Source organism: Nuphar pumila, chromosome 7, assembly GCF_984573655.1.
Source record: "Nuphar pumila chromosome 7, dmNupPumi1.hap1.1, whole genome shotgun sequence".
Lineage (NCBI taxonomy): Eukaryota > Viridiplantae > Streptophyta > Magnoliopsida > Nymphaeales > Nymphaeaceae > Nuphar > Nuphar pumila.
In genome coordinates, this window is record NC_143255.1 from 7,361,619 (window position 1) to 7,373,596 (window position 11,978).

The following is an 11,978-nucleotide window of genomic DNA, read 5'->3' on the forward strand; positions in this document are numbered from 1 at the left end:
GGTGAGAAAATCAGACTTTTCAAAACTGCACATAAATCCAAGTGAATCTAAAAATGGTATCATATTTGGCATGTTAGATATCGTCAAGGATGCAGCACCAGTAATCAAACACTCCAGGAACTAGTATAGCTAAGTTGTCTTCTGTTAAGGTTTAGAAAGCAAAAAAGAACTTGAGAAAATCTTTCGTAAAGGTATTGAAAGCACCATGTAGGTGGAGCAAGGATATAATCTTATATAATCATGAAAAGTCTTTTTCAGGAAAACTCAAGAACTAAAGGACAGACCTTATAAAGTAACCACCATGGCCTTCAGAAAAATCTTTAAACATTATTTGCAAGTAATTATGTTATATCTTCACTACATGCACAATATTAAAAAAAGGAAGAATAAAGATTTCATTCTGTATTGCTAACCATACTTCAAACGCTTGGACTCCTGCTCAGCTTTCATTGGTAGAAGACCGCCATCAAATACAAGAATAGGTTTAACACCATTATGCCTCAAAAGATTAACTCTATGCATGCAGTAATCAATATGCCTGAGAGTACAAACAGATGGTAAAACTTAAGCTTAGCAAGATAATGATACAACCAAGAAGAAAACCTGCAGTAACAAAATAGGACCGAATCAATATGTCTTTGTTCTATAAAATATGTTCATTACCATTCAAAGATGTAAATATAAGCCTAATGTGATGAAAAGCACCAGGTAATGCCCTAGACCACATGGAAGTGCTAAGCAAGCGCAACAACAGGAATAATAATAGAATCAAACTTTGGAAAAGTTGTAAATTTTCTATAAATAATCATGCATTTATATGAATTAATAAAAGCTAAGTAATAATAAAGAGTGTGTGTATAAATTTTAGATGTTTCCACTAGATAATCATGTCATCACCAATATTGCTTGAACAAAAAGCTAGATCTACAATTTACGAATCAATCATGACGATAAGTCATGGTTCGTGAGTATGAGCAAACAATATAAATCCTAAAAAGCAAACAAGAACTTCAATAGCTCAGCTATCACATGTATCCTTGTTAAAATTCAAAATCCATACATCCAACTATTTCCACTGTCATGAGAATAGAGTTTAAAGTACAAAGAAGCATAAAATGGAAAATCCCAGAGAAAGGACATGTGCTTTAAACCATCTATGTCACAAGGAGAAATGACCAAGCATGACTAAATACTAGTTGATGTTGGATTTTGCAATGGACTTCCAAGCCGTAATTCTTTACCTTCACATAAATGTGAACATACGTGTGTAGAGGTACATACCTTCATGGATGCACATATTCATGTACATGTACATGTATGATTACCTACATACGTAGGTAGCACTTACATATGCACAATCCCCCCCAAACACACGCACACACTGGCTCACACACGCACGCACATGCATCGCAACAGAAGAATGGATGCGGCTGACTCTGAGAATTACTTGAGATACAAAGGCAATCATTTCCCTGCAGGTGTTTGGAACCTTGATAGCATTGAAGCCATCACCATCAATTCTAACAGAATGTTGATTCCCCGTTCCAAAATTCTTGGAGTTCTTTTCATGATTCGATGGGTCAATGGATCCTGTGCTTGGTTTGCTCGCATTTTCTCTTCGAAGTAAAAGGTGGGAGGGCACCATATGCAATTATATGATTTACATCCTTTGTCGCAATATAAGGAACAAAAATTCAATAAGAAGAAGACCAACAAGAGTAATTCACTACCAAATTCCATTGCAGGCCTGCCATGCCCAAGACGAAATTTACCACATCGATTCACCACGTACATTACTTCATGTTTCTTCATTAAATCTTGGAAACTGTGGAGCTAAAAAAGAAACCGAAATGAAAGAAGCTTTTATACATACTGTACATTTTAGGGTTCTTTCTCCGAAAATATTTTCACTAAAAATCGCAGAAGAAAAGCACAAATTTAGTGCTGAAAAGAACAATCGGAACCATCTGCGATCATAGTCTTGGGGAGGAGGGCCAGAATTCGCGTTACCTGGAAGCCTTCTGGCCCTTGCAGAGCTCCATGCTGCAGGCCAGCGTGCCCTTGTGGAGCCAGGAGTACGTGTCGACGGCGATGTAGTGGCCGGAGAACTCCTTGATGTGGGTGGGCGCCATCGTCGACTTCAACAGCGGAAGGAGGCCGGGGATCCCCATTTCCGTCGGCCGGAGAACGGATCTATCAAGATCGATGGAGCTCAACTCTCTCTGTCTCTCTCTACGAGAACGCCATTGGGGGACTTTTGGCGCTCGTTTGGAGGTTTCCGTTTTAAAAGGAAGCGCGCGAATAGCGAGCTGTCAATGGGTCGGGTTTGGATCATGTTTTTTGGGTACCCGACCCAAGTATTTTATATGTATTTTAATACAAATAAATTCATGAAATTATGTGGGTCCGGGTCTGAGATTTCATTTTTGTGACCCAACAAAACCCAAAGCCAACCACTTGTTATATGGGTGGATTAAGGTACATCATGGGTCGAGTACCCGACCCATTGACAGCCCTAAATAGTAGTGGACATGGGGTCGGGTTTGGTCTGCCTCGTGCGGCCTCAAACCCGGTAAGTGTCAGGCCTGACCCAGCCCAATTAGTAAACGGGCCAGTATCAACACCTAGAAGCTTGCAGTTCACTTATACATGATAATTGATATGCAGTGGGGACATAAATGGGTCGGACATGGCAGGATCTGGGAATTACCAAGTCCGACATAATCTGATCCAGATTCAGGTACAAAGACGGATGGAGATCAGCCAAAACTGAATCTGGATTGGATTTGCTTAATGTCCAACATTTACATGTATTCGGACTTGGATCTTAGTAGGATTCAGGTTCGCAGTTGGATGGAGATCAGCCAAAACTGAATCGCGATCTGACTTGCTTAAAATCCGTGTATTCAGACTTGGATATTAGTAGGATTTGGACTTGAATTCGGATGCCAACTAGATAGCGACTTCAGATCCGATTATTAATTGGATTCTGTTCAGCTACCGGATCCAACCAAACAGTTTCGGATTGGTTGGACATCAATCCTATCCGTTTACATCCCTATTAATATGCTGCAATCTTCTAATTTCTAATCCTGTTTCCTGAAAATTCAAATGTGAAGGGGAAAGAGAACAAGTATGTTATCTATAAGGGACCTGTGAGATGGGTTGAAATCCAACACTCAGAAGAATAATGGAGAGTGAATGTTTGATGTCAAGGCCATGTTCCTAGTGCTGCGTAGTTTATCTTCCTAGCTGTAAATTGTAACAGGACAATCCAGTCATGGTTCGGCTTGGGAACCTGAGAAAACCATCTCCACATTAAGCGACCTTGCCCTGGTGGTCAATCCTGCCAACCTACGGTTGGCTCAGCTCGTATAGGCTCCTTAGTAACAAATATATTTTACATAAATTTTGTATCATAGAATATACATGGTTGAAGTGTTTGGCTTGCAAGCATTTAGTTCAGATGTTCAGATCTTACTGCTTACAGCTTTGAAACAATGTATTTATTTTCTGAACAAGTGAATTTGAGCTTCGATAAGTAGGTTTAGAGTCCTAACTTTATTATTTTCAATTTTGAAAAATGTATTTTTATAAACGAACCAGCTCGAGTTCAGCTTATTTTACTTGAACTCGCAGCGCGTGGCTCCGCTTGCCACAAGGAGGAGCTGAGCTTGAACATCCTCAGTTCTGTTCGTTCAGCTCGTTTACCAGCCCTATCCTCAACAGATTGCATAATTGTTAAAAGGACAATGAAACAGGGGATCAGCAGACATTATATAACTGAAGATCACCGCATCAATCACTCATTAAATAATTTAAGTGGTAGTTTTCAAGAACTTTCGGTTGGAAATGTGTTCAAGCCTGCTGGGATATGGTTTTCCGTGAGGTCATGTGAACTTCCTAAATTCACGAACTTTGTTCTTTATGAAGGTATGCAAGTTGATTTGAATGTAATTAAGAGATGGATTTGTCATAACTGTACAAAAAACTTCAAGAAAATGAAGTGGACAAACATGATTACTACATGTTCAGCATATAGAGTAAGGTGGTCTCTTTCTGCGAGCATGGGCTCCACCTACAGTCAAACATAGCAGGAGCTGTTTTCCTACAAGAAATGATGAGGGTGATGGCCTTGATGCTGGTTATAAGATAGGCATCGACATTATTTTTCCCGAATCTCCTGCACTTGAAGAACAATTAATATTCTTCACAAGGAGGCTACGAGAGATCAGAGCTTCTGCATTCACACCAACAGCAAATGCTGTTGTGCAGCTGTGAAAGAGGCACGTGAAGGAAGAGTGAGGCCTAACTCGAATATTGGCAGATTCATCAAAAAAATTGCCGGCAACTGCACTATCATGTATTCAAATCCATATCAACTTATGCCAAATTTACATGTTTCCACTGTCAATGGGGATGCCATGCACTGCCTAAGTGTGCCAATGAATCAAGTAAATTGTGTCATTAGAGTTTATACCAATGGAAAGGGGTAATACCTAGCTTTATTATATAAAAAATCTTAAGTACTACACAATCAACAATATTACCATAAGGGCTGGATAGGAGTGAGCAAGTCCAGTCATGCACGTGTGATTTTACAATACATGAGTAAATAACCAACCACAGACATGGGCTGCAGAAAGTCAGAGAAGACAACAGATGGAAGCCAACTGCATAAAGTTTCAATCCATCAACCTATTTGCCCTGAATCCTCGTCTTTTCACCCATCAAGCGTAGACGTCTAGCAATTTCTGTGAAGGATGGACGAGCAGCAGGATCTTGTGACCAGCACTGTTCCATTAGTTCTCTCCATTCGGTGTCACAAGAGTCTGGCACAGGTGGCCGTAGCATATCATTTACAATCCCACCTGCAAATGATTGCATAAAGATGTTTTACCACCATTGACAACAAAGTGCAGCTGTCAACATACGAGAACTCTTTCGACCATGAGTGATTTATCAAGAAGCATACCAATAATTGCACCACAGTGCATATTAGCATAAGGCTCCTCACATGTTAGAATTTCCCACATGATAATGCCAAAAGAGAATACATCAACCTGACAAGATGAAAGACAGCGATGCAACCTAATATATATATCTTTTCCACATTGTACTCAGAAAGTGCAAGTCGATGAAAAATAAAAAAGGAGAGTACCTTCTCAGAGACCTTACTGTTGATTCCATTAAATAGTTCTGGGGCCATCCATGGAAGAGTTCCCGTCACACCACCAGAAACCAATGTATTTTCTTTTATTTTTGACAATCCAAGGTCACCAACCTAGTTATAAACAACACTAACATTTCAATAATACTATTAACTGGTCATCTACCGAACTGTGATCAATTTATCAAAAAAGGCCTATTCCTTGGAACAGATCAAAAGCAAAAAGTAGGCAGAGCACAAAACTAGAAGAGAATGAATTGAAATTGGCACGCTTTACTGGAAATGAACCAATGGTTTTTACCTTGCAAACTCTCATGTTGACCAGCAAGTTATCACTCTTGAGATCAAAATGAACAATACTTTTTTAATGCAAATACTCCATACCAAAAGCTGCTTGCATGGCAAGCGTGAGCTTTTTACGTTGATCAAGGATTCTTGCAACAAAATCCAAGTAAAATATTCTTAGTTACACAATATGAATAGATAATGAACAGGATCATAAACTTAAGTACAGATCAGGGTCACCTTTCTCCACGCTGTAAAACATTCCTAAGAGAACCCTTCAACATGAACTCTGTTACTGTGGCCAATGTTCCCCCAGGCCCATCTTTCACAATGCCATAAAATGTCACGACATTTGGATGGTGGAGATTTGAAAGAATTGCTGCTTCTCTCCAGAAATCATGGATCTGAACATGAGCTCATCATTTGCAATTAGGTTAAAGAAATAAAAGCAGAAACGAAGGGGAGGCAGATTGGAAAGAAGATCTGACCAAGTGCGATTGCTGAGATGATCTCCCAGTGAAATAACTCTTCTTAATTCGTTTAATGGCAACATCAGTACCTTTCCATTTTCCATGATAAACAGTGCCGAATGTGCCAGATCCCAGTTCCCGCAGCTCTTCAAGGTCAGCATTCTTTATAATCTGTTCAATGGCAATAAGTTTTTTACTTGCAAGTAGAACATAAACATTCTCATTTTTAAACATTTGATCTAACCCAAGCTTGCAAGTCCCAATAACACAGACAAAAGAGAAACATAATATAATACAGATATAACGTCCAAAGAAAACTAAATTTAAAGTCATGCTAACTGTCCGTCTTATAGAAAGATGATGACCCTAGGCTTTCTTCCTTTACACCTTTCCCTCTTAAGGAAAGATGGTTACAATCCCTTTGATCATTTATGCATGAATGTGAGTTTGAATATCAACAGCTGCCAACATAAAGCTGGAGCAAGTATGCAGATGCACAGGACATACTACCACCTATGTCACATGGGTGGCGGGTGCGGGGATGCGGCACTTCCAAAAAACCCGTGGGCGGGAGTGCGGCAAAAATATAAAAAATTATATATATATATATATATATATATATATATATATATATATATATATAAAGTCCAAAAGTTGGACATAAATGACCCTGGGTGCGTTGACTGCACCCAGGGTCAGGTTGACCGCATCGGGTGCGGGTGAGGATGCGGCACCTAGTTGGAGAATCCCTGTGACATATAGGGCAAAAAAAAATTTCTTGGATTTTTTTTAAGTCCGAAAAATTGGACCAAAATGACCCTGGGTGCGTTGATCGCACCCAAGGTGGGGTTGACCGCACCCGCATCGCGTTGCGCCGACGTGGGTGCGGCACCCTGCTAGCTGAATCCCTGTGACATAGACTACCACTTACGAGCTAATGGAAGAAGAGATAAAAAGTCAGTGGAGAAAAAATTAATTCTATAAAAAATTTACCAGTTATACCATGTTATACGAGCACAACTTGGAAGAAGAAGAAAATATATATATATATATATATATATATATATAGGGGACAAAAATGATCTAAATCCCTTGTAAGCATGATGCACACATCAAAGGCCTAGGGAATTTTTTGGATGGCATTTTTATGTTTTTTACTTGAATCGAATCCATCAGACCCTGTTCTCTAGAACTCAGCTCTCTGGAAGTCGTTTTTACTCTCAATTCCCTTTTCACACGCTATCTATGAGCTCTGTTTTACGTAAAATATTTTTTAAAACATCAAACAATGAAACGTTTTATTATGGCATGCATACAAATGTACAGTGCAAATAGCCAAACACGGACATGACATGAAAGAGCACTTCCGAGCAAGAAAATAAGTGATACAGCATTGTTTCTGGAAAAATGAGATTCCCAACATGTCTGGAAAACCAAATGATACAGTATTGAGGCATTTTGGTCATTTTTTAGCAGGACAAATCCTAAGCTTTGTAGGATTGATTACTGAAGTGTTCTCAAGGGCTAAGCTGCAATTCTATATAAGTTCAGAATCCCAAGCACAACTTTTTTTCTCTTTTTTTGCTGAAGGAGAAATGTAACAGCAGTTTCTCTGATATTTTTTAACTGCCTTAAACATTAAGAAGAATCCAAAATGCACGACAGAAGAGTGACATTCAGTAATTTCTGTTATATGTTTTCTTTATGAAAAGTGTGCAATGATAAAGGCTTTTACAAACAGTTGATAAAATGGATCTCTAAGTCGATAATAAACTAAAAATGATACTGAAAAGAGTTTGCAAATTTAGTGCAACCCATCTTGCCTGCAAATCAGGTATGTCAAAGCCATCCAAAGAACGGTTGAAGAGAGGCCCACCATCATTCTTCTCTGATCTACCATCCTGAAACCAACAAAAGATCAATGCACCATCTCTATAGTAAAAGCAATAAAGAAATCTGTGGAACAGGAAGGGATACCTCATACTCTGAATCCAGGCTTGGTAAGATCTCACCATCTGTCACATTTGAATAGCAGGTAACATCTTCATCCATTACACATTCAGTATCTGTATCCACGACGTCCGTTGAGGAGGCAATTGTAGAAGGATGGAAGTCCTGAATCGAGTTGGGGGTCTCATTCCTCAGAGAATCAGGTGAATGTTTCAGGATCGTCTCATCATGATTTTGAATATGATTGACCATTGGAAGCCCATCAGCCTTAAATGGCATAAAATAGTAAGGCCTGGTGTTCACTTCACTATCACCCATGGCAGCAGAAGGATAACCCGAAATATCCTGATCAAGAAGTGACACATCCTGCCTGACGAATTCATCCTGTGCCAGTTTTTGGAAAAACGACCAGCTCAGTGGTTCATGGTTCTGCGTTGTCAAGCTTAGTCCAACTTCATCATTGCACATTGGATTTATTCCTGATGCCTCTCCAGAATCCTTGGAAAATAAATCGGACAAAAGGTCTAGAGAAATCCGGTCATTGATATTTATAAGATAAACTTTCCTTTCCTTTAAATCATCAACAGGATATTGCACCTGAGAACTGGCTTCAGCAGATCCCACTTTCCATGCAAAAGCAGGCGAATATCCAGCAACTATTTCTTTCTCTCTCCATTTCAAACCATGCAATATCTCAGGCAAGTTGGAAATAGAATCCACCAGCGGTGCATTAGTAGTCCCAGATCCAACGTCTATAAAATGAGACGTCTGAACCATCTGTTTGACAGGTGACTGTGCTTTAAGCTGAACATCCTCTGACGCTTCCAGATTATATGGAGAAGGTGGACCCCTTTTCTCCTTCACCTCTGGTGGCTGATCCCTAGCCTCATGCCTTCCAGCCTTCTCTTCATTGGAAATGTTATCTTCATGCCTTCCTGGCTTTCCTTCCTTGGAAATGTTATGGTCATCACTAAGCACTATTTCTGGCTGACCACATGTAACAGTATCTTGGTGAACTTGCTCCTTGTTCACAAGGTCATTTTCACTGCTGACATACACTATCATATGTCCTAGCAGGGATTTTTCAACATAGTCCACCACTGACCTGTTCTCATCACCTCTTTCTTTAGTTTGATCATGTGCTGTTTGTACAACATGATTTATACCAGATTCTTCATGGTCATGTAAGTTGCCGCCGAACATGGGTTCCTTCACACCTGGGACCTCAACATGCTGTGGAAAACTGGAGGCCTCCAACCTCTCGTGATTGTCAAGCAAGTTTGCCTTTTGAGTGATTGGCTCAGCAAAATCTTTATATTGTTGAAATTGCATGACTCCAACTTCAAGGGTAGGACTCAAATACGAAGGAGGTGCCTGCGCAGCCAACATTTCTCCATGCACCATGCCATTGATGAGTTCTGTGATAGGGTTTGGCTGCTGCATCCCCTGCTTCAAACACATCAAGAAATGGGAATTGACAGAATCATCAAGAAATGGCTCACAAGGAATCCTCCCAGAATGATATATTTGCTTTGGAAACATAGGCTGTTCGAAATAACCATGCTCTGTCTCATTATCTGCTTGTGGAGGAATAACCCCTCTATATGAGAGACAGTGATCATTATCAATACCATCACTGTTAGTTTCATTAGATCGACCAACATGAAGTGAACCAGGTGGCCGAGAATCAGGTCCAGTCTTCAGGTATTCTGCAGAGCACTTTGGAGGCGGAGAACTGGAGCCTCCTTCATGAGCAGAAGCAGCAAATGTAACTTGACGAGCTTCTTGATAGATTGAAATAAGAAAGCCTCCCAAGTGATTATTTAGGTGAGGATCAATGTACTCAGCATTATAGCTTTCAAGTGGAATAGCACTAAGCCGCTGATTCAGATTGCGAGTATCATTCACTGGGTCCCAAACACTTGTATCCATATTGTCCCGCTGAGCCACAATTGGTCCGCCTTTTATTTCCATATCTTTCCTCTTGACCTGTGGTTGTTGTAATCTAAAGCCAGTATCAGGTGATGCTGCAGGAAAATCAGAAACCTGTGGAGGGAGTAGCCTCTTAGAAGGTCTGATAGGCAGACCTTCTTCCAACTGTGCATAGTAGGAACCTTGCCCATATTTGTTCACCGGTGCCACGGGTGCAGTCTTTCTGTTTTCTGTGTGGTGGCTGGTGTCAAGAGGTTCCATATAGAAGATTGGTTGAAGCTCACCAACCCCAAAACGAGGTGAATTTTCGTGATAAAATTGTACAGTTGAATGGTGTCGATTCAACACACCATATTGAATGTCCCGGGAAAATGTTGCAACATTTGCAGCAATGGGAGCACTTACAGCAGGTGTGGCATGAAAGAATTCACTTGATGTAGGCAGAAGCATATCAGTTAATGGAGAAGTAGCAGAAGCAATATGCTGTGCTTCGACTCTGACACTCCTCTCACCTCCAGCATTTACACTGATTACTCCATCCAAATGGGGTCCTGATGTGGAAACTAAACCTTGTCCAATTGAGCTCTTTCTAGATCCAGGATCGGCAAATCCATTAATAGAAACTAGGTAATGATACATGCCATCAAACTCGAAGCATCCAACATTTCCATTAGTGTATTCTAGGTCACTCCGGGTGAAAAGAAAAACCTTCAGTTTGTGAGAGTCATCTTCCCCTTCTGAATCGTCCCATTCCTCCATCATGTTCTGAAGATCTTCATCACTAGTGACAGAAACAAGGGCATCCTCGCCCGGCAACTCATATTTGATCAGACAGATTTGCTCATTCACTGCCAACATTTGCTGCATGAATTCCTGAAACGAAATTTTCCTTTTTATCTTGATGATTCGGGTCTCGCCTCCAACATATCTAAGTTTTCCATCACTAGGCCTCGGAAACATTTTACCCCCATAGCTGCACAGAAGCTTCATCTTTCCTGAAGATGAACCATCAAAAGCGCTAGAAGAGACATAACCATGGTCACCAACCCCAGAAGGAATTTCAACACGAATCAGGCCCTGATTGCTATCACTGCCCTCAGCTAAGGAACTACACAACACATTTCCTGCAGGCTCCTCATACCCATTGTTGCTGAAACCAGGATAGCCTTTGTTCCGTAACTCACGGTGCATCCCTTCACCTGAAATCAGGGAAGCCTTAGACCCGCTTTCAGATCCCACGCGGGGAATACGAAGCATAGCCATGATGTCTTCATAAGGAGCAAAGGGATTGCTAGTGCCAGCCACATTGGTTTCAATATGACTGTTTGACGCCAGTGGTGCAAAGGGTTCATGTAACATCCTGCGCTCCTGTACGAATTCCAGAGCGAATTCCTCACCCGTCTGAATAGAGATATTTGCTGGCCTTCCAGCACCAAACAAGGCAAACTCAGGCTGCCTTAGATTCGAATTAACCAAGCCAGCAGTCAACTCCTCGTTCCTGCTATCTATGGCTTCGTGTCGGAGCAGCGAGAAGCTATTCGACTGTTCCTTCGCACCTTCGTACTTCCTCTCCATTTTTCCAGCCACACAAGGAGACTAGCCCCAAAACAACCAGCCCATATCCCTCATGTACAATATGCACACAATCCACCCTTCAAACAACAAAATTCCCTACAGAGTTTGCCCAAACCTCCCATTTTTTCTCCAATTGCTACTAGAATAACCGATTTAATGACAGAAGTCAATACAGCCTCAACTTGAATTATCAGTTCTTGGATGAATCAACACCACCATTCAAGAAATACAGGAGAAAAAACAAAGTATAAAGAATCATGGTCATGAAAGTGGTAGTGCTGATTTAATTTCATGACAACACAAATACAATCTCCACCTGAATTATAATTTGTGAATAATGCTGCTGATTCAGTCTAGAAATTCTGAATTATGAGTTCTTGGGATCTCTACATTGAATCAAGAGCATCATTCAAGGAGGAAAAGAAGATGTACAAAAAATTCATGGTCATGAAAATGGTAGTGCTAAATGGATATAAATCACTGTAAATCAAACCAACAAAACCAGTAAGTAAAAAATAAAAAGAACCAACCAAAATCAGAAAAGGGTTGACATAACTGTGTACAGTTGTTGACGATAGCGATTTCTATAATCAGAT

At 40.5% G+C, this 11,978-nt stretch overlaps 1 pseudogene; it reads right to left on the reverse strand.

Annotated features, from left to right (window-relative positions):
* Positions 1–4,698: 4,698 nt before the first annotated feature.
* On the reverse strand, positions 4,699–11,382 carry LOC149831017 (RAF-like serine/threonine-protein kinase 24; annotated as a pseudogene).
* Positions 11,383–11,978: the final 596 nt, after the last annotated feature.